We start from the raw sequence: 19763 nt of genomic DNA, 5'->3' as shown, positions 1-19763 counted from the left end.
CTACAGTCCTAGATAGTTGTTTTTATCTGTCAAAGTGCTGTTTACACTTTCACCTAAATTTGCTCTACTTCATTTCATATATTAGTTTTTATGATTTCCATCATCCAGGCACCCTTTTGCCAAGCTGACCTTTTAAGATTCATTGTATTGTAAAAATAGCACCTCACACCTCATAAACAATGTCCGTACCTCTGATTGTTAAAACAGTAATTCACAAATAGCACATGGAGAACCATCTATATAACTCTTGTTAAATTGTCTGTAGCAACTGAAGTGGAGATTCACCCCATGCCAGACTCTTGAACATGTCTCTTTATGGCCTAACTGTGGTGAAGATCTCAACACATGATGGTAAGTAATGGGAAAGGAAAGTTAGAGTGATTAAGCTTTTTATCACTGTATGTAGGCATGCCTGTTAAAGCAGAAGTCAAGAGCTCAAACAGTGTAGAAGTTATGGCTAGGATGGGTACAGATCGTGGAAAACTGAAATGTGAAAATGAGTTGGTAAAACACTCCTTAGAATTCTGGAAGTGTGAATCTGCCTTCTTAGCACCTCATGGCATCATAGGGAGTCTCAGAAAAAGGGTTAATCTTTTCAAGTACTGCCACTGCCTTGGCAGCTTGTCTATGTTCAGAACAATGTGATGGTATGGCATAAAAGCCCAGTATTCTTTTTCTGAAGCAATGAAAGTATTTATCAACTGCCATGTCTGGTCAGATAAGATTTTGCAGACTCTGGAGTTTCAGGTGACCTGATTAGTTTAAAGCAAGGTTGTGTTCCACAGCTGAAATTGCAGGAAAAGACAGCTCACAGCTAAACCTCCTCCGTTCTGAAAGGGAACCAACACAACAGGTGAGGGAAACCATGGTTCTGCTGAAACTAGTGGAAAAATCTGCATATGTTTTGATGAATTTGAACATTCTGAGATGACTTTGGAAAATTTAGAGGGAAAGCATCACCCAGAGTGTGCATTTCTACTCTGCAACATGACCACTGCTGTCCAAACTGTCATCTTCAGCTGGGAAACCAAGAGGTGAGTCAGGTGAGTTTCATCAGCTTAGGAAAATCAAGCTGTCCTTCTCAATTCTTCCATTGGCACTAAATTCACAGGAGCCCCGAGGATGAGTTTTGGTTAAATATTATTAAATATTAATATTAAATATTATTTACAGGGAGGTGCAGAATAGACAAACTTATCATGCCTTTATGTAAACTTACTTGAAAGAATAGCAAGCTGATTTTTCAACATCTATTTAGATATTGATACTGGTAGAGTGTGAAAATTAGTGATCTTCCCTGGAGGTTTTCTTATGATTTGTGCAGCATGTTTCATGCTGAGGATACTGTTCTGAGATTCCACGCTACAAATTCAAATAAATTATGGAAAGAAGCAACGGGAATGGCAAGATATTCCATTACCCCATTCTGCTTCTGTGAGATCAGCATATCTTTAGCAGATGTGTATCTAAAACATGCACACGTAATGCATAATCCAAAGCATATATCTGAATGTATGTACACTTGTTGGGAATTCTTTCATCTCCCTTGGTGATCTACTCCAGGATTTAACAGCTCCTACAGCACATATGCCTTCCTAACCCAATCTCCTCTGCCTACAGATGAAGTTGATTCCATCTGGTTTTACACTGGTGGAAATGGAAAACTGTGAATTATTTTGCTCTGCAACAATCCATGCTTATATATGAAGACTGTCATCACGTTTCTGTGACACTGCTCTGTTCCACAATACGTACAGATAATTTTTCCAATTCTTTCTAAGGCTTTGAGGAATTTTAAGAATATTGTTATTTTATTTTTCTCCTCTAAACTGTTTCTCATTTGTTTAGAGCATGAAGTGAAATGCCCAAAACAAAATATCCGTGCTACAGCAACAAATCCATTACATAAATTAAAGTGTATACAGGGAATGAAAAGCAGAATGACTTGCATTGAAAATGAAATTATTTCAAAATGCCGTTATTTATTGCTATCACAATTCTCACAAGGAGAAGGGAAATCTTTCACAAATGGATCCACTGCCAGTACTGCTTAATATATTTCTATCAGAAATGATTAATAAAATAGTTATCCTGTTTTTTCTTTGTCTTCTTACTGTTCCAGTCTGGATGAACCTTCCATGGCATCAGTTTGGATCAGCACTGTTATTTGGCTCCTGCTGAGGAAAAAGGACCAGCCTCATTGGCGACTCTTTAATCCTGATTTATTTTCTGCCCTAAGTGTCTTTCAGGTACTGCAGTTTTGCAAAGACAGACAGAAATGCAACATCTCTCCATTTAATATCTGACTGTTTTCCAATAGTCTGCTGGGGGATCAGGTTCACATCTCCGGGCAGCTGGGGCTGACATGGCACTGGTAGAGCAAAGCAGCAAGGAAAATTAAACACAGTGTCCTCCCAAACAATAATTGCTGTTCAAGATCAGGGCAGATTCTCTCTGATTATTAGAATATGTATCTGGAGCAAGAGATACGTCGTTCCTTTTCTAGGCTAACACTTATTCTGCCTGCCAAGAAGGACATTTAGCTTGAGGTTATTGATAGCAAGAAGGAAATTTTCATTTCCCTTCATGTAAAGAGATTCTGTTGTAAAACTGAGACTTTGAAATATGCAAAGGGGGTTTATGTGCAGTGGGACAGAAGAATTCTCCAGCTGTAGAATTGGCTACAGTTATGAAATAGGAAGTGCTTGTTTTAAAGTGTGTGAGACACTGTGCTGGCCTGCAGCATAAATTATGCATCTTCCCCTTCCTGCAGGCCTGCACTGTGTGTTCATGACTGAACACACAGTCCTTGGCCACAGTGGAAAGAAACTGTCTGGATAACAAAGGAAATGGAAGATTTGCTGCTAAGCAGAACCGCCATCTCTCACTGAGCCAGTTGTCCTGAGTGACATCGGAGTGTGCTGTTAGGATCGATGTGGTGACATTCAAGGGGAAGGAGCACTATCAAAAAAAAAAACAGTTCTCAATTACTGAAAGTCCATCCCAAGTAATTATCACCCCAGTAGATGAAGGGCAAAAAGAAAAAAGCAAATATTTTCAGGGAAATGAAGATAAGTCCACCTCTGGAAAAGATTTCTTTACCACTGTTTCGTTCCAAACAGAATGAATCTTTTTGACATTGTGTTCAGATTTACTCACTCTGTGCTTCTCTTCCTCCTGTATATTTACACCATTGATTCTAAGTAAGGTTTAAAAGCTCGTTTAAATTCCAGCTTCATGTATGATTCTCACTAATACCATGCAAAAATGCATTCAGGCTCAGACCCAATGCCCTGAGACTTAGGGCACTCTGAAGGACGCTTTTGAGTGGGCTGCATATCAGACCGGGCTGGGGCTTTTGCACTGAGGGGTGCAAGGAAAAGCTCACAGCTGAATTTGACACAGCTACTGAGAGCAAATTTGACCCAGAAGAAAAGTAACCCCAGCACAGACCTTGTGTCAAGGAGCAGCTGGCAGCATGGCTGGAGTGACTGCAGACAGAGCATGGAAATTCCCTCTGCCCTCATTGGTAATGTACAAGTGTCTTTGTGCTCTCTGATGTGCAAAATGCAAAAACATGATTTTCCCTTTGCTTTCTACCACCAACCATGCAGAATATTGGAAGCAATCTTCTCCTCAAATGAGTATTATTTCCTGTACCATCTTTGCAAATAAGTACACGGCAGACAAATAGACAAAGAGCACAATACAGAAATTAGAGTTTGACATTACTTGAAATGATAGTAAATGTTAGCTAGAGGTGTAACTTTTCAATCTACTAACTTGGTAATCGACGTGAGATGTAAATGTAACTTTTACATAAAGACAGAGAGCAAACGCATGGAGCATTTTTGGTGAAGAGAAGATCGTGCTGGGTGAGTTGGTGAGCTCTGACTCTGAATGGAAATCCTCAAAACTCAGAAAAGCAAGAAAAAGACAAAGCATTTCCCAGATAATGGCTACAGAGCTGTATACTCTTCATCACGTGCTCTGGAAGGCAGTCTGGGAAGTGCTGCATTACTTCAACTGCTCTGGGAGATATATGCTATGTTTGCTACCTCCAAGAGCAAACCATAAAGTATATCAAATAGAGAAGAGTCATTAAAAGGCACTGACACTAGTTTAGTTTAGGTGAGGGAGTAGTCAAGCTATGGCAGTGAAACAGAACATATTGCTATAAAAGATGAGGCTCTCGGGCTGCATCAGGGCTGCAGACCTTTTCTACGTCTTCGTAAGAAAAGCAGACTAACGCAAAATGCCGCCTGGCCCTCATAAAACTGTTCTCCATTTCTGAGTGCTTTATTTATGGGAGATGCAGTGCAGTGACATTTTAACTGCTTTTTCTTTGAATGGTAATAATGATCTAATGATTATTTAAGCAATTTTATCAAACGGTCCTCTATTTAGGAAACTGAAATATGTGAAAAGTGTTGCCATGTAAATGTCAGTGAAAGTAATTAAGTGGAGAGACGTGTAAGAATATATCACTTGTTCTCTTTTTTTCCCTCTCCTCATAAGATGTTAAAAAGTAAGTATAACTATGTCCTAGGAAATATTATGGGATAGAAATATAGCATGATTTAACAAGTGTTTTTCATCTCCTCAACTGCATTTGCCACATGGTATTTCTATAAAAACTCAGAATGTAGAATAAATGATCTGTAAAGTGGAGTCCCTACATGTAATTTAATGGTAAACAGTCATTTTTGAGTGTAAACTTCTACTTCCATTACAGCAGAAAATAGTTAATCAGGAGACTAGTAGCCTGAAAGTTCCTGACCGTTTGCAAATAAAAAGTTTCTAGCTGCTAAACATGTTGTCAAATTACTTTGTGAGCCTCTGGTAATGGAAAATCTTTAGTACAGATGAGGTGATATGCTTAAAACAGTGTTTTAGCAAGATTTATCAGATGTCCTTCAGTCTTCATGTCACAGAAGTGCTGAAGTAATGGTTGATTTAGCTGATATTTGAGAATGAATGTTTTAAGCCAGTTGACTTCTTGAGGTTTCTTACAGCTGGCGGGGGCTCTCTTCCATGATGCCAGGATTCTATGATCTTTCCAAAACAAAACAAAACAAAACAAAACAAAACAAAAAAAACCAAACAGTCAAATTAGGGCAAATTGAGACAAAAAGATGACAAGCAGGACTCTCTAGAAATTCCTGATACTCCTGACACTTTTTTTTCAGCTTGGATGTCACTGAGAATTTCTCTTTCTTTCCTTGTATATTTATGTTAATTCCAGTATTGTAGTGTTGATGTATCTGTATGCTGATTTGTCTTTGTATACAGCATGTTCTCTTCTGGATGAATTATTTCACTGGTTAATTTTCACTAGCACAGCAGCATGTATTTCATTAGATGTTTTTCCATCATTCAGAGACAGATATTTCTGAAGAAACATTTATCACTGATTACTGCAGAAAATATTCTTGATTTGTGAGCTGTATTCCATTTACCTTTCCTATAATTTCTTTGCTTATTCTTCTTGTTTTCTTTGTAAAAGTCCAATGCAAAATCTCCTAATGTAGTCCACCACTTAAAGACAATTAATTATTAGTCACAATTCTTTTCCAGCTATTAAATATGCTGCATTATTTTATGAGTATTTCTATTAATTGAGATTATCCTGTAACTTGCTTTTAATTTGAATAAATCACGAAAAAAAAGCCCTTACTACTTATTTGAATAAATATTTTACTAAACAGAAGGAAACTCAGAAATCATCTGTTGTAGGTTGCGTTTTCTGCTGTGAACTGCAGTGTGTATATTGTTGACACACGTATGTTTATATGTGTAGGTATATATACACACATCCATATAACCAGAACAGCTTTCTGCATTAGGAGTTGAAGGCTGGTGCTTCTGTAGCTGTTCATTGTAATTAATTTTGTCATACTGTTACTCTACTTCGGTGCTGAGATATTTGCATGACCTGAAAGGGAAACAGACTTTATGCCATCATTGTAGCTTACGTGCTACAACCTCCTTGCTAAGTGTGAAGTAGAGGGTACGAGTTGGTTGTTCATTGTCCCCTGAGAAACAGAGGGGCTGGGGGTTGGTTGGATTGGTTCAGCACACCATGCACACAGGTTGGAGTCCACTGAAACAAAATCATTTTTGTTATGTTTCAAGTTTAACATTCCATCTGATTTTTTTTGCAGCGTGGTGTACATCTTAGCTGCCCCCTTCTCTAAAGTTTCTTCCTGTCACCAGTGTACCTTTGTATCTGGAAAGATGACATCTGTTAATTGGCGTGTCTTAAATATTTAGGTCTCTCCAGGGTCACAGTGCTGGGTTTCTTGACAAAGGGCTTGATAAAAAAGAGCTGCTGAGAAACCACAGCTCCTTACCAGCAGGTATGACTTGCCTGGTAGTGACCAAACTCAATTGTTATTTTCAGGATATTAAGAAGCATAAAATTTTTTACAGTTAACAAGCAGACAAACAAACTCTGAAAATAACATGGTGAAACAGCGATTTAAAAAGCTGACCACTGCCTAGATAACTTGAGAGTCAGTAACAGATAAAAGATCTTTGGAAAGAAAATCCTTATGACAGACAATCAAAGGAACTCCCATGGCCTTCATCTTACAGCTGTTGCCACAGCACATTCTGGTCCCATACTTCCAGGATAGGACTATTTTGGACAAATTGGAGAAAAAATATTTTATCACTCCTCTGGTCTACAGCAAACCTCAGATCATTAGGCAGCACCTCTTGGTCATCTCACTCCTTTTGGATAGGTACCTCCGACCTCTTCCTATGCTTTGAACCCTCCATAGTCAAAGGTTTCTAGAAGAGAACGTGTCAAGTCAGTATCTACTCTAAGCCCAGTGACTTGTTCCAATCACTGGCTGTTCTATCCAACTGAATATGTCATTGCTTAAGAACATGTTGGTCCTCAGTGTAGAAGAACCTAGTAGAAGTACATAATGGAGCAGTCCACTGATAAACGTAGAATTTCTTTGAAGATCTGTATTTCATGAGAAAAAAGATGGGTCCATCTGTTTTCATGAGGACAGCAAAAAAGAAACAGTACTAGTCGTAATATTCTGGTCATTCATGTCCCTGGTCAACTACAAAAGGAGCAGCAACCATGCATGTTATGGACATATTTTGTATAATACTTGTTTTCATTATTTAGTCAATTCAGTCATACATGTATACATAAACATTGTCAGTCTCTTGCTTAAAAGTTAACCCAGACTACATATTCAGGCAACTTTTCTGTCTTCCTAGCGAAGCTGAGCCAGTAGACTGAAATGGAAAGGCAGAATCATGAACCAGTGCTCCTTATTGATGAATAACCTCTCAAAGGACCTTGGGACATGGTGACAATCAATCACCTAGTCAGCTGTCTTTAGAATGAAAAATGAGCAGTAGTGGGAACTGGAGCCCTGCTAACTTCTAAGATAGTGATCTCCATCTTATTTTATTTATTAGCCTTTAGCCTTGAAAAATGAAATGATAAAATTCCCTTGTAGAGAGTGAGAAAAGGCAATTCTACCTGTCTCTAGTTGGCTCTTTGAAAGCAGTTGCTCAGAAGATGATTCTCATCCCAGTCTGTAATTTAGATTAAGGTATGGGTGTCCAACTTTTTGACTTGTCTGGGCTGCACTGAATGAAGAGGAATTCTCTAGGGGATGCATCCATGAAGGTTGCTCTGAAAGTAATCCCTCCTAATTATTTCAACGGAAACTACAACTGATACAAATATCACAATAACACTATTTAATATTGCAAATTCTCAGCTACCAAACAGTTTTTTTCAGCACAGTCACCACTGCTAGCTATGCATTTTCACCAGTGATGAACAAGAGCCGGCATGGTGTGCTCGTAACAATCTGCATGACCAGAGGTGACCTAAGGCAGCTCTTATCACTGCTGAAACGCACCACCCACCACCTCACTGTGCTCACATCCACTCTTTAGTCTCCATAAATGTTCAGCAAGTATCAATGAATGTCACTGTGTGCAATGTTTTCTGCATGGAGGAATTCAGTACCGTTTCTCTGCTTCAGATGCATTTCCATGACCATTGCCCCTGTGTTGCCATCTGTCACATGGCCACAAAGTGTAATGCAATATTAGTGGGAAGGTTCAACCTCTAATGTTGTACCACCAGCATCCACCTCTGAAGTAGTGGATCAACATCATAAAACAGGAAGCCATTATTTTCATAGCAGCTCTCATAAAATATAGTTAATAATATAAAAGTAACAAAACTTATTTTACATTTACATACACATAAGCCTTAACCAACAATACACCAAACATTTTCAAACAGGCCATTAAACAAAACTTGGAGGAAATGAGCTTCTTATATATATAGGTCAGTGCTACACTGCCACAGACACTAAATGGCACACTTCATTTCTGCTGTCAAAAACCTCAAACATAAAAGCAGTGAGATGAGCAGACAAATAAAATCAATTTAGTTCAGCAGTGTATGTGTGTGGGTTGCATTTCTTACCAAGTTTAAAAACAGACAGTTAAATGACTGCTGTGTGTGAAATGGCTTGGTTTGTTTCATGTGTATTCAGTATTGTGTTAGCAATATATCCCTTATGAGGAGCAACAGAGGAAATAACTCTTGCATTTGTTGAATTGTGGTAGGAACATGATAGCACATTTATTGCTAGCAAAAAGTTCTAGATGTCACTCTGAAACTCTCTGATTCTTTTTCCATTTTTGGGCTCCCCTGAGGTGACATCTTCAAACATCTTTGACCTTGAGTCATGTCAACTATGCAAGTGGCTATTTGCTTATGTAAACTGTGCACTAGCGTACACAAGTATGTATTACAGCTATGAGCTGACTGTCTGCTTAAAAATTCCAGCTTGAGTGAAATATGCACTGAATTTTTCTGCCCAGAGAGCCCTTCACACATTTCTTTAGTACTGTTGTTAGCATCATATCACGATCACAAAGAAGTAGAAAACATAATGAATAGAAGACAATATTTTTAACACTACATCACAGCACCAGGACTTAATTAACACACTAACACTTAACCTTGTGAAGTGTTGTATGCCCTCCCTTCATTCTGTTGAATAATGTAGTGCTTCTAAAATAAAATAAAATTTCAGGATCAGTTAAGAGAGGGTTGTATGGAACTATACCATTGCAGTCTGGGACTTGATCCAAAGTCCATTTAAATCTCATGAGAAGCAGGTGATGACTGGTCAAACTGCATTTCAGAGACATGCTTCATCTGTATGGGATTCTTAATTGAATATAAATGTTTTGCCAGAGAAGCAGGCAAGAGTGATTTGCTTAGTCAAGGTCTTTGAAAAAAAAATAAGACTATCCTGTCAGCACAGAATGGTAAATGTTATACGTGGTTTGGTTTCTAACGTACTTCCTTGTAACTTAAACTAGTTCAATGCCAATTCACTGAGCTGTGGATTAATATTAAATAGCTCTGTATTAAGCCAGCAGCAGTTCAGCTGGCACTGCATGGACCTGTCATCTTCAGATATCACTGGTGGCCCTGCAGACTGGAATGTTTCACTTGGACTTTTATTTATGAGGATGCATCAGTTTGACATGTTGAATGAGATTAATAATCCAAATGTTTTCCTCAGGCATCTAATTAAATAATTTTGAAAAATTAATTATACTTTTTCTTCCTTTAATGTTTGAACTCACAGTAATCTTATTAATGCTGAGATACGATACAATCATAAAACTAAGCTTTGTGTGAAACTCACTGGACAAACTTTGAGGCTCTTGAAGAAGTAATTAGATTACCTGCTCTACAAATGGTGCATGCATGCCAAGTGAAATGAGAGACTGCAAGACACTGGACAAATACAGGCTTTGTGTAAAAACTGTCTGAGCAGGCAGATTTGGATTTATCTGAATGGATTTATTTACTGTGACGATTTATGCCTTGACTCACTGAAGTACTTAGCAGATGAAGCATTTCATAGATTTGTTTTGGAATAGCCATGCACTAATGTCCATAGACAGACCTCTGCCGAGAAAAAGTTCCCAAGCTTGTTGCTTTTTGATAGAAACTTTCATCAAGCAAACATGCATGGGAACTCTGTGCATAATGAATGATTAGCAGGCAAGAAGAATGGTCCTTGAATACTGTGAGTGGTTCTTAACGAATAATTGATATTAAGGAAATTTATCATATGACATTGTTCAAGAATAATCCTTACTAAATCCTGTGAAACCAGGCTGTCATGGCCCTGAGGGCATCCTCACGCTGATGGTTGGGCTGCTGCAGCCTGGTGCTGCGGACAGCCCTGATAACAGAGATGGTCTGATAACAGATGGTCTGATAACAGAGCCCATTCCTGTCCCATCCTCAGGTAAGTGCTCGATGCTTGGGCTGAGGCTGCCCTTGGTGCCCCGCAGCTGCCCTGCAGGCTGCCTCACAGCCCAGAGCCCTGCCATAGGAAGCTGCCATTCTGCAGCGCCCAGCACGGAGCCTGCGGGAGCAGTATTTTTCGGTGAGGTTCTTCAAGTTTAAGGATCTTTCTTAAGAATTAGACGTAAATAAGACTGTTCAGATTGACACAGATATTCTAGACCATCGCATTTTATCTACAAAATCTGTGCAATCAGATTTGTTTCTCAAATACCCACTGCTAAATCCCACAGAAATGGAAGTGGCTTGGAAAGTCAAGTAACCAAAGGAGAAATTAAATCTGCCATTTGCTTTGAGGACTTTCTGTCACACCGGCAAAGGCAGAATAAAGTCATCCAGCGTGGAGAAATCAGAACTCTGCTTCATGTATAGCGACAAATAATTTACCTTTTAGATGAACTTGATAATGATTTCTGCTGGAAGAGGGCACCAAGCTGCCTTGCGGGCATGGCGACAGAGGTGTGGAGTCCTTCGCTGGTGCAGAACAAAGGACTTCATTGCGGGTGCTCAGAGCCTTTTATAGCCGCGCAACTCAGCGGTTTTCCCGCGCAGCCAAGAGTGGTTACGCGCAGGGCCGGGCGCCTTGTGGGTGTTTACGTCCGGCCCAAGTTATTGTTGAGCTTTACCGCTCATTAGCAATACAACAACCTTCTTATCCCACAGATTTCCATGAAAGGGGTGTGAAATAATGTTAGATCCTTCAGGAAGGGCAGGGCACGCAAAATGCACTGGCTGTGAGAGGTGCTGGCCTAAATGCCGTGCATATTACTTTTAAGAAGCATATGAACTCATTACTATACATCATTGGTGTTAATAAAAGTTTTATCCTGATTTCAGTCTTCCTCATAAGAAGCCGTTACAAGCTGGTGAAGACACAGTAGAAATAGAGCAGTGCAGCTGCTCGCAATGCAGAGCAGACAACTTCTTCCCTCTCAAATGTTTGACAAGCAAGGAATGCACTGAGTTAAAGATCTGAATTATAATGAAACATGTAAAACAGATTAGGTTGGGGAATGTGCAAAAGAAGCTTTTTTCTTAAGGCTGGCAGGAAGACAAGATCTGTGCATGTACAGCATCTTACATGAATATGGCCTGGAGAATACTCTAGAGAAAAATAAAACATTATCTCCTTAAAATGTGGGTTTTGTAAGAAATATTTACTGTAAAAACACAGAAGATGGAATAGAATGTTTTATTTCAAAGAATCTGTAGTCATTTCAGTATATGGTGTTAAAATCCTGTCTTGTTAATGGTCAGATTGGCCTAGATGCAATGGCAAAATAAAGAGCAAAAATTTAAAGACAAGTGAAAAAAGGATGGAAGTGCCCCCAAATAAAATTCTATGAACAGCTAAACCAACTGTATAGAAAGTGAAATTAACATTTGTATTCTCTCTCTCTTCAGTGCTACTGCAGAAAAATGTGATTTCCATCCTTCCAGGTTTCTTTTTCATGAGTTCTGAAATTATGAAGTATCATAATTTTATGCATATACCAATTATGAAAAAGCCAAATTCAGAATAGCTAAATGAATTGCATATCGAAATGACTATCAAATCAGTATTAGACATAGGGGAAAGAAAAAAAAAATGAGCAAGGGAAGAATCTGTAACATGGAAGAAAGGGCAAAAAGTCTTCATAGAAACAGAATGGAAAGAGCAACTTTTCAGTATGAAAGCAAACTTGGGGAGGACTTGGCAAGGTGGATAGCAAAAATCTTGCTTAAAGAGATGTCTCCTTACTCACATCATTGCAGTTCAGTGGCTCTGAAGGATACCCCAAAACTTGGAAAAGAAAGAAAGAATGCAACATGAGCTGTAATATTTTGAAAGCTGAGCATGATAAGCTAAGATGGAGAAACCTTGACTGAGGCTCTCAGACCTTCCTGAAGATAAGACAGATATTAGCCTTGTATTATTACCTATTGCTAATAATCAAATATTTGCAAAGAGGAAAGTAGCAGTGCTTCTTTTAGGCTTTAAGTACCTAGGCATTTATCTGCATCCAGCAAATTCCTTCATTAGATTATTTTTACTCATCTAATTTAATTTATTTTAATTCCATGATGTTATTCAACTTTTCATTTTTTATTTAATAAGAATTTTAGACATGCATTATAAGCTAACAAGGAATTGCTTTTAACTGAAATTCCTCTCACTGCCTCTCAACCACTTCTGATACTGGCAGTGAAAAGAATGCATGGCTCATATTTAAGAATTTGTTTCTGTATGTTTTTATTTCTTTAGAGAAAAAACATTTCTATTGAACAAAGAAGCATTCTGTTACGAGCTTTTCAAATACAGCCATACCACAAATCTGTAGCCAAGGTAACTCTCAGGTACGGAGTTTCTTTTTTTTTCCATTTCCCTAGGAATTAAATTAGGCTAATTAAGGGCTGCACTGATTTTCCTTGAGTATAATTGTAGTATTTCCTAAGACAGGGTAAAATCATGCGGGAAAAAAGTGAGAAGCTTATCTTGGGATAAATGTGAGGAGAAATGGATATTTTGTTTCTTTATGTTCTCCTTTCCACTGATTACAAATTACTGTTCAATCAACTGAAAATATGCCTGTATTGCCATATGTAGAAAAGAGCGACTAAAAATTACAGGGAAGAAGGATCAGATTCGTGTCCAACAATTATTTTTTTCTCTAATATTTCATGTAAAATCATAGGACTTCTGTGATAGGAATCTTTCCCAGCAGAGCATTCTGAAAAGAAGAAATTGAATACATTACGGATGGGATTCAGAAATTTCTTATGTATTCTTTTATGAGCTTCATTTTCTTTGTAGGCAGTTTTATTCAGGAAGTTATTTTTGTCAGCTATGCCTGACAAAAGAATGCAGATGATGGATAAAACCCCAGCAGTACATATACGTGGCTGTTGCCTTATGTATAAGAATTATTTATAGCCTCTCAGAAAGGACCCTTATATAGTTTCCTGGAAATGTTGGCTTGGTGCTCAAAGATGATCAAAAGTCAAAGACAATATTAAGTAAGGATCTTTAATTGAAGTCCACTTGTATGCATTTTTTAACAAACAGCATATTTGTAGAAATCAATGGAGCAGCTGTGTGTAGCAAAGAGAGAAGATAGATAGAAGATAAAAAGAAAAGAAAAATACAGTCAGAGGGGCAGAATATCTTTCCCGTTAGGACAGATGAAATAGCCTAGCACATTCTGGTTTAGAAGATGTCTGTGGAGAGTTACCGCAGAATCGATTCACAAGTTGAGCAACAGGGGGAACATTATTCACGATTTCTCATAATAACAAACTTGGGGGATACTGAATTAAATTACTAGGTTACAATAAGTAAATTATGAGGTTAAAATAAAATAAAACAAAATAAAAATTTCAGATATATAAAGAAATTTAGAACTCTGAGGATGCTGTGGAGATCAAAAGGGAGTAATTTGGCTGATTCCAATTCATGGACAACAAATGTACCAATTAACATTAAGTTATGGCTCAGGAGATTCCCAGGCTATGAATGGCTGCAAACTGGGAGAATACAAGTAAGAGAGAGTCATTTTGTCTATAGTTTTTTTCCTGCTACTTTTCCTTCTGCATCCACCAAAAATTCCTGCCAGAATTAATTAATCAGCCAGGCTTATATCTGGATTGAGAGAGTATGGCATTTATGTTCTTATTCTCAGAGAAGTTATTTCCAAATGAACACAGGCTAAAGCTGAGGAGATGAAAATCCTTGAGCCTGACATGAACAGGTATGGCTGCAGCTACTTCTGAGCACTGTGCTCCAGGATATGGGGAGGGATAGTTTACACTGCACGTACATAACACCTTTATGAATAAATTAAATGTACCTGTAAAAACAAAGCTCTGATGAGATGTGAATCAGGCAATGCCACCTTGACAAGAACAAAGAAACAAATTCTTAAAAAGAACAGGAAAAAAAATTCTCAACTCTGTCCACACTTTTATGTCAGCAGTAAATTGAATTTATGGGTGGATTTTGTCATAGCCTATACTTACAATCAGTTTGCTGTTTGCTGCAATTGCCGAGGCAAAACATCTCTGTAAGAACATAAAGATAATGGCATGGTTAAATTTAGTTGACTATTTTAATCTTAAAATTCAGCCTCTAAACACACGCAATTGATAGCATGTGTATGAGTCATGGAAATTTACTTTTTATGAAGAAAATTACTAATGTTTGGTTCTGACTTTTCTCATTACTTTTTATAGCTCCAGTTTCCTTCCAGGATGCAGTCAGTGTAGTTATTATTGATCCATAACATTTATAGGAATTTAAATGTACTTCAGATGCTGGGTAGCCTGGCTCCTGCTATTTCAAAGTGCTTGTGACTTTTCAAGCTCTTCTACTTTCTTTCTTGTTCTTTATGAATTGGTCATTATTGACCAGATATTTAATGATGAACTCCTGCTTTCCCTAGACTGTAAGGCACTGCTATCATGAACAGCTTGTCAAATCTTCTGCGCTGTACTTCCAGTGCAGCACGACTGGGAAGGTCAGCTGTGAGCAATAGAAAAAATGTACCACGTCCAGAAAGGTGAAGGAGGTTCATACTATCTGACGTTGGGCTGTCCTGAAGCCATCCAGCAGAACATTTGAACGTGCTTCCATATGAAAAAAAGCCCTGTAAAACTGCCAGGAGGGCTGGTAGATAAATCGAATGGCTTATGGATGGAAATGAACCTGCTGCAGCCAATAGGACTCAACCCGATGAGAGCATACAGACATACAGGTTATACAGAAATATGGTTGAACAACTGAATTAAATCAGTTGCCCAGTAGGCTTTCTTTCGTATGTCTGGAGAGCAGCGGGGGTAGTAATTGTACATATGGAAGGAAAAGCAGCAGCTACAAGAGTAGTATTACATAAACAAGATGATAAGCTTTAAAACACTTAAAAATATTTCTATTTTGTTTTAGTAAAAGAGAATGAAAGAGAGTACTAAACAGATAATACCAGGAAATCAAACATGAATTTGCTGCAGTTAACTTTGTTTGTAGTAATAAATACTGCATGTTGAATCCTACAAGTACCGCCAATATTCTCTACCATTTACTCATCAGTGGAACAGGGCATGGATTGAATCAAGTCCTAAACACCATGTGTTAGGGAAAGGGATATTGGTCAAATCAAGTAGCTTTGTTCCAGTTTCACCAGTTGTGACTTTGTCTTTAGATCTTTTTATAGACTCGCAGGGAGAGAAGAGCTTTGGGTCTGGCAAAAAATAATTGCTTTTAAAATTATTCACATCATGATTCATGAGGTTTTAATAGTGCTTATTCAGAGGGACATGACAGAGGAAAGCAGAAATATGTCAGTAAAATGACAAAATAGGCAATATCACACAACTTCATGGAGAAAATTCTCCTTTTTGGAAAAGGAAGTGTTGTAAGGTGTTCCTCTTCAGGAGCACCAAACACAAAAGCAAGTTTCTGTAGCAGATAAATGAATGCAACAAGGTATTCCAGCTTGAGTGGGCAAAGGAGGAGAGCAATTGCTGCAGTGTTCTGTCCTTACAGACAGACAAAAGCAAGGGAAGGCAGGAAGCAGGTTTGAACAGAAAGAGCAAGAAAATCTTCATATTAACATAACAGGTTTTATTCCACTTCTGTTGAATGTGGGATGAAGGGAGCACAGGAATGTTTTTATTATCTAATAACACCTACTTAAATGTAGATGTAAAGCTAGAAATTCGAGTGGGTCTCAGATTAAGCTCCTTTGTAGGACTGAGGCACAAATCCCTTGCTGGTACCATACCATCACCTGTATGGCTCCAGCAAGTACAACAGAGAAGTAGTTCAATATTTGAGTGTTTATAGTCATAAAGCTTTATGGTAAGCAGATATCCAGATGCTTCTTGCTGTTCTTTTTCTTTTTCTTTTTTCTTTCATTCATTTATTTTCCCACAAAGAACTCCTAGGATATCAGAACACCTCTGTGTTTTACTTGTGGAAGGAATGCACATGAAGCATAGGTCTTTTCATCATTCTCAGACTGTGGTAAAACCACCCCTGCTGAGGCTTCTGTCCTGGGAATGGTGTTTGTTGCCAAGGGATGTGAAGAATACATTAAATAAGACGTAGTTGAGGTTGGGGTAGGCAGTAAGTTACCTTGCAGGAATTTGACTCTGCCCATCTGAAATTCATGGCCCTAAAAAGCCAGAGAGGAAACTGAGCTCTTTTAGTAAAGAAACAACACTTTTACTATTCAAAAGTAAAAAAAAAACTGAGGGGCAAATTAATGAGTTGTCATAGAATCTGTTGTTTTGCTTAGCTGGTTTTGAGCTGTAGACTGCTGACTACCAAAATTGCACCATTACTGAACTTGCAACTAAACAGGTGCGAATTGGAGTATCCTGAAAAAGCAAAGCCAAGATTACTGTGTTTTAGTTCGGGAGGATGGCTGAAGGCATAGAAGGTCCAGACAAAACAAAACTCTTACACAGTGGAAAGACCTCAAGCCACATGAAAGTCTTCAGAATTTTATTTTTTCATGAGTGATTTTTGGCTTCAGAGTCAAATTGTTTGTGATGAATGACAGGCTGGCCTGGGATCAGTGAGGCTTAAATTAGTAGGATTGGTAGTCATGAGGTTCATGTTCTTATGGTTCCATTCCTGTATGCAACTTTTGTCAAAAAGTCTTTATGTTGACCAAATTGACTGGAGGTGGTAAACATAATCCTTCAGCTGCCATAGTTCTGTCACAGTGTTTAAGGTAGGTGATAAGACCCAGAGATTATATGATATGCCTCCCAGCTAATCTTACCTTGTCTGATAATTGCTGTAAAAATGCTTTCTTGGTCTGGTGATGTGAAAGGCTCTTGCCTTTTCTATCTTAGTGTTCCCCAACTTTATTCTTCTCTCAGAAAAGATTTTGTTTCCTTTTATGCAGAGAGTCAAAAAATAGCCTGTGTGTCACCTAAAAGGTTAACACTTCAATTTTGAAGGAGAGAAATACAGATGATCAGTTTATAGGTGGATTATGCCTAAAAATCTGCACTGTTCGGCCTGTATAACTCACTGTAAACTTGAGCAAAACTGTTCAGATTCTGTATGCAGTGTACATTTGTGACAGTTTCGCTTCTAATTTAGCTTCATGCCATATGCAGGTGGGAAGTGCTCATTCAGAGTTCCCCATGAAGACTGGCCCCAACATTGATTGACTCAAATGGGCTCTTCAGCAAAGCTGTCACACCCCTCTTTTTCCCACCTCCTGCTGCATGTGATCCCCCAAACCAGCCTTCCCTTAGCTCTTCCATTTTCCTACCATAAAATCTTATTGCCTTAGACCCTAGCTTTGAACCCATTTATTCCCTAAACTCACATCCTTTTTTTCCTCCAAACTCTCAAAAATCATTCTGTACGTTTTTCCTATAATTTACAGTTTTTAGTTGATCTGAATTTTAAAAAAATGCACTAACGCAGTCAACTGTAAGTCAGTAAGGAATGTCAGAAGCCACTTTCCACCCTGTGAGCCAAGCAAACACTTGAGTATCCAGATTATCCAAATAAATCACTATTTTTTAAACCCGATGACACATTTATTGCATGAGGAAAGTTAAAAACCACTCAAAACTATTGCCAAATGCTGAGATGAATAATTATTACTCAGAGGAAACAAACCATTCATCAAAGACATTTTGGGGACATATATAGAATTGTCCTATTCATGGACCAGTATATGAAAAGGTAATTGGAAGAATTTTTCTAGGCTAGTGTTGAATATAGAGCACAATAAAGGAAGAAGATAGCTAAGCTAACACTAAAGATCTCTTTGTAGGACTCAAATTTTCTTCCATAGTATTTATGCCACCAGTACTGTCTGTTCGGTCAGACACGATGGAGCCAGACTGAATCTACAGCTGAAACAAGCGTCTGAAATGGCATTAATGGAGTATCTTGTAACAACTGGCAACGTATCAAAATTCAAGGATTTCTGTGATTCACTTATGTTTAAAATTCTGATTTGGAAAAGTTTGTAAGTTCCTTCTAATTTTTTATTGTATTTATTTATTTTTTCCCCCAACACATAACACAGTTGTAGCCTCTAGCCACATGGGAGTGCAGAGACATGCAAGGGCCATGAGGTCTAATGCCCTGGAGTTTTAGACTTATACCATATTATTTCCTTTAAGTCATATAAAGAAAAATTTTTTTTCAAGATACCATTAGGCTTTTTCAAAACTTCAGTCCTCTGCTGAAATCTCTCTCTAGTTTCCAGCCTCAATTCATGAGATGCCAACCAATACCTGACTTTTCTGTGGGAATTGTTAAGTAGCTTCCTACCATGTCACAGGATTGGAACCAAGTATTAATTATTTAGTTTAAATTAAGTCACAAATAATGTGTGAGAAACACTGAGCATAGATATGTTCAGGTTAAGGGGCAGTGGCACTGCAGGGCTTGCTCACCCCAGCACAGGGACGTGGCTTTTCTTGCTGTAGCCCTTTCAGATCTCAGTGCGCTGGGACAGGATGGGCTTTCCCAGGAGCAGCATCCCTATTCAGACTGGATTTCTGGCTTTGTAATCAGCCCAAAATGGGATTTATAAATAGAAGGCTGAACTGAGATGTTTAAAGTTAGATAAAAGAAAATTGGGCCTACATAATAAAGTCAGTATTGCCTCTGTCTTTCAAGCTGGGGTCATCTCATCTTCAGGGCATCAGGCAAGTAACCAGAGCTACAGACTGTGCCAGGTACATGCTGGGCTTCCAAAGGATTTTTTAAAACTCATTAACAATAGATTAGTTCCACATGTTACAAGTCAGAACGGTCCTTCCAAGTATCTAGACTTATTAATTTCTGTCCTGTGGTCACAGGACAAGGTATTATGGTTTTATAGGCAAAATCATTAAAATGGTTCTTCAAAGATATATGTGAGGGAAGCAATATTTTTTGTCATGTTCTTATTGAGTAAGGCCAAGTTAATTGTTCTCTAGCAGAGGCAATATGGTTGGGATACTTCTCTGAATGTCAGAAGCTAGAATCAGCAAGAACGACTTAATTGTCTAACTCACCAACTGCCTAATATACAACCACTCTTTACAACACAATTTTCTGTAGTATTTAGATTATATTTCAATTTTCTTCTCATGAACACAGTTCTGCATAACAAAATATTTCCCTGTAGTCAGGATCCATTATTAATTACATTGTTATAAACTTGCCTGTTGATTCATTCATTATTGCAAAGCATTTTTCATATCCTACAGAGATAACACCTTGGGCTTTTTCTGCCTAATTAGGAGCAGGTGAAGAATGTAAGTAGGGAACCAGGGATGAGCCGGTGGGTGTTGCTAAATGAAGCCTTTCAGAACAGAGAATCTCACAGCTCAATAGGCTTGTATTGAAAAGCAGTCCCAATTACAAAACCACTAG

The sequence above is a fragment of the Lagopus leucura genome, unplaced genomic scaffold, assembly GCF_019238085.1.
Source record: "Lagopus leucura isolate 7727_CA_CO unplaced genomic scaffold, USGS_WTPT01 Super-Scaffold_100157, whole genome shotgun sequence".
Taxonomy (NCBI): Eukaryota; Metazoa; Chordata; class Aves; order Galliformes; family Phasianidae; genus Lagopus; species Lagopus leucura.
This window is presented reverse-complemented; position numbering follows the sequence as displayed.